The 4,855-nt window shown below is 43.0% G+C and overlaps 1 pseudogene; it reads right to left on the minus strand.

Moving 5' to 3' along the window:
* Window positions 1-1,894: 1,894 nt before the first annotated feature.
* LOC129521258 (ADP/ATP translocase 2-like) lies at window positions 1,895-2,797 on the minus strand (annotated as a pseudogene).
* Between the last annotated feature and the right edge of the window lie 2,058 nt (window positions 2,798-4,855).

Consider the following 4,855-nt stretch of genomic DNA (forward strand, 5'->3'; position numbering starts at 1 on the left):
TGGCAAATTCTGAATTATTCACCAGATCTCAGCTTTCACAGCTCTCTAAATCCAAATTTCTAATGGATGCTCTTATTGTGTAGCCTTTATCATGCTATATTATACAGGCACATTTATTTGTCTCTATTGCTCAATGAACTATAAGCTTTAGTAGCGAGGATTATGTCTTCTATTTACTTATTTTTTGCATAAAATGCAGGTAACATAAGTATTTGTTGAAGATGTATGCAAACGTTACTATTTATCACAGCTCTGGCAATGACCAAGAAGGTATGTCTTTAACACTGCTTCATAGCCAGCTGTTAGTTGCCCAATTCTCAAACATAAACTGCACCACAGATTCTTTTGCTTTCTTTGCAAAAGCAACAGCTACTCAACCATGTGAATATAAACAGACCTATCCAACTGCCTCCATCACAAAACAAACACTTCAGGATTCCTTGCCATCAAATGTATCTCCAATAAGTCACAAGTTAGATCAATAAAATTATAGGAAACTGTTTACTGTGAGAATTTATCTAAATATTTGAATACATTGGTCATGTTTCTTAAAGGCTCAACACTTGCAATGGTTCCCTAATATCTGTAGAGTAAAAATCCACATATCTGAGGCAGGCATTCAAAGCTACCATGATCTTGCTCCTTTTTATCTTCCCAGCCCTTTCTTCCGATCTCATCACATTTTCTACATTCTAGGTAAATGGATTTGTTTTTCTCCATTTAAACCCAATATGTGCAATCTTTTGCATTAAAATGGTAATAACAGACCCTTATAGAGTGTATTTTCTGCCTGTCCCTCTTCTAAGTGCTTTATCACAGCTCTGGCAATGACCAGGAAGGTATGTCTTTAACACTGTTAAGACACTTAATGTTAACTCACTTAATCCTTACAACAGCGCTATTTGGTAGATATCATTATGATCTTCATTTTAGACATGAGAAGCCCGAGGCATCTTGCAGAAGGTCAGTTAGTACCCAGCAAAGCCTTGATATGAGGTGACTAACCATGTGTCTCCTGCCATCTAGCAGGCTAGCCCAGGCTTGCTCAGACAGTGGCAAATTTCCAAGATAGAGAGAGAGCACAAAAGTCCTGTTGATGTCTAGGCTCAAAATTGACAGTGTCATACCCACTGCATTCTAGTAGGCAAAGCAAGTCACAAAGCCAGCTCATATTCCAAGAGAGGAGAAATATTCTGTTTATTGAAAGGAGAACAGCAAAGTTACATGTGGATTCAGTGAAGGAAGGAAGGAATGGCAATCAGTTTGCAAGTATTCTACTACACATGGCCAAAACTAGCTGCCAAGAAGGGTGAGAGAGTCTTCAAATGGCAGGCATAAGCTCATGAGTAGGAAGAACAGATTCAGTGGGAACAAACTAGCTATCTGTAAAGATTTCTTTTTTTTTAATTTCAGATTTTTTTTATTTTTTCACATTTATTTATCAGGAGTGAGCAGAATAAAAAATATAATTGAGTCTCATCATCATGGAAATAGATTTAAGAGAGACCTGATCAGATGAATATTATTGCTTCTCATTTTCAACCGGTAATAGTTGCCATTGAGAAACAGCCAAGAGTCTGTCAAGAATGCTGAAGATAGGGACACCTGGGGGGCTCAGTTGATTAAGCATCCGACCATGATTTCAGCTCAGGTCATGATCTCAGGTTTGTGAGATTAAGCCCCATGCCCCATGTCAGGCTCCCCACTCGGCAGGGAGTCTGAGTTTCTCTCCCCAGCTTGGGTGCTCTCTTGGGTGCTCTCTCTCTCTCTCTCTCTCTCAAATAAATAAATAAATCTTTTTAAAAAAAGAATGCTAGAGATATGTTATATAATATATATATATGTGTTATATAATACAAGCCCTGTTTACAGGGGGGATAATCTAGGAAATAATTTATGTGAACTTCTTAATTTCATCATACAAGACAAACACTAAAGCACCACCCATGCCTCTGAGAACATTGGACCATGCACGCTTGAAAAAAAGCTTTGGCTGCTTCATCATGAGCAACCTTCCTCCAGCAGTCAAGCATGCCTGTGTATGTGATGCCAGTTCCTTTGCATCCTGACTGCATCATCATATGGTGACAAACAGCGTCCAATGGATAGGAAGTCAACCCAGCAACTGCTGTGATGGATTATGCGATCATCCAGCTCATGAAGATGTGAGTATTCTTGGGATCTGGATCCTAAGACACTCCCATTGCAGTGTCATAGACACTGAAGTAAGCAGCTGGGTAGATGGGAATCCCCTGCACAGACATATTAAAACCCTGGTACGGGTCCTTCATCCCATCAGACTTGTAGATCTTAACCAGCCAGTTACCAAGGCCTCTGAATTCCCTTTTAGCTCCAGCTTTGCCCATGTCAGCTACCAGATAGGTACAGGCAAAATCAAGAGGATACGCAAAACACAAGGTTATGGCCCCAGTGGCACCTCCTCATGCCAGATTCCCTGCAAGTAGAACCAAAACTGTATTCCTCTGTCCATACCAGCCAGGAAGATCTGCTGGTGTTGATCTTTGAAGGCAAAGTTTAGAGCCTGGGTGGGAAAGGATCTGATGCCATTGGCTAGGTTACCATGCCAGAAAGACAGGATTCCCTGGTCCTTGGGGATGCGGACCACGCCATCTATAATGCCCACATATTGCTTCTCTGCAGTGATTTGCTTGCTGGCATGCTGCACCTGCAGCAGCAACTTGACCCACTGGAAAGGTACAACCATAGTCTTGGAGATGACCATGGCTTCTCCACCTGCCAGGAAGTCCTTGGTGAAACACACAGCAGCACCTCTCATATTGAAATGAGAGAGGAGAGGACCCACAGGCAACTGTGGAGCAGTTTGTAAAGATTCCAACTGTCCCCTAATTCTAATCAAAATCGCTATAGAGTATTTTTGGAGAACTTGACAATTTGATTCTAAAATTTATGCAGAAAAGCAAATGGCTTTTCTAGATAAGAAGAGCCAAGACAATGCTAAAGAAGAACCAGATGGGGACACTTACCCTTTCAGATGTCAAGACCAATGGAGTGGACCGGAGACCAGAAACAAACTCATGCATATACGAAAGCTCAGTTATAAAGGAGCATGTGTTACATATTTGTGGAAACTAAAGACTGTGTGAAAGGTAAAACCAGATAAACTTTGGAAGGCAGCATCAAATATCTTCACACTATGGGAAAAAAAGAAGGATCTCTTAGACAAGACCCAAAATCACCAAAGCAGGAGAACAGGAAGGCCACATTTTACCATACTAAAGAATTTGGGCCTCTGTTTATCAAAAGGCACTATAAAGAGCATGACAAGACAAGCCAGTGTGGAAAGGAACAGGGGTAGGTCAATAAATGATTGGAATAGAGTGGCAAGGCAGCAATGATTCAAACTGGTCACGAGCCACAAACTGAGAGAGAATACTTAAAACATTAACAATAGGGATCCCTGGGTGGCGCAGCGGTTTAGCGCCTGCCTTTGGCCCAGGGCGCGATCCTGGAGACCGGGATCGAATCCCACGTCGGGCTCCCAGTGCATGGAGCCTGCTTCTCCCTCTGCCTGTGTCTCTGCCTCTCTCTGTGTGTGTGTGTGTGACTATCATAAATAAATAAAATTTAAAAAAAAACATTAACAATCAATAAAAGATCGTTATCTAGAATTTATGAAGAACTCCTCTAAAGAAAAAAAGGACAAAAGACATACCAATCATTTCAGAAAAGAGGAAATATTTATGGTAAAAAAAAAAAGATGTAAAAGATGTCCTGTCTCATTCATAATTAAGACAAAAGAAATGGGAATCAAAATCACATGGCATTTTATGCCTCCCTGCTTTTGCAAATTTTAAAATATCTGACAATGTCAAGTGTCTTCATAATGAAGATATTTAGCAACAGAAACACTCATACACTGCAAATGGGAGTACAATCCTGGTGCAAAACTGTTTGACAATACATAATAAAGTTGCACACCACATATTCTATATCCCACAACTTCTCTCCTGGGTATATGTGCAAGAGAGACTTTTACACATATAAGGAGATATATACACTAGTCATAGAAACATTGTTCATAAAAGCCAAATCTGAAAAAAAAAATGTCTAATTACACTGAAATGGATAAATAAAATGTGTCTTCACACTTCGGGATTCTCTATCTAGTATTAAAAGTGAATGCATCAGCAGGGCGGACACTCCAAAACCGAGGTAAACAACACCAACAACAAGACAAAAGTCAGTCTTATTAAAAAGAAGCTGCATGATTCCCGTTGGAGTAAAGTGCAGCCCAAACTCCACGGTGTATGGTTTCGGGGTCCACGCACGGCGGCTGTGCTGTACTCTGTGGCCACCCGCTGAGCTAGGCACTACAGATCCCAGAGTTCCCTTCCCGGTGTGGTTTGAGGTTAAATCTGACCAAAAGAGGAACTTAAAGGATCGTAGGGGCACAAGTGAAGAAGCAGCCTGTTTTATTGAAAGGCACGTACACACAGATGCGGGGAGGACAGCCTCGGAGGTGCCAGGTTCGCGCTACGCCGCGTCTCCCCTGGCGGCTGCAGGCCCTGGGTCCCCCGCTCCCCGGGCCGCCACGCGCACGCCCGCCCTTGCACAGCCTCCCCGGCCGCCCCTCGGTAGCCCTGCTGGTGGCTGGCGTCCTGTGCTCCTCTGGGTCCTGGCTGGCCCATCGCCCAGTGCTGCAGGGGCCCGCTAGTGGTTTCTCCTCCATCTCACAGCCCCTTCCAGATCTGCAGAGAAAGCTAGAAGATGTAATTTCTACAAAACCCCCCCTAGGGGATCCCTGGGTGGCGCAGGGGTTTAGCGCCTGCCTTTGGCCCAGGGCGCGATCCTGGAGACCAGGGATCGAATCCCA

This window comes from Nyctereutes procyonoides, unplaced genomic scaffold, assembly GCF_905146905.1.
Source record: "Nyctereutes procyonoides isolate TBG_1078 unplaced genomic scaffold, NYPRO_anot_genome, whole genome shotgun sequence".
Lineage (NCBI taxonomy): Eukaryota > Metazoa > Chordata > Mammalia > Carnivora > Canidae > Nyctereutes > Nyctereutes procyonoides.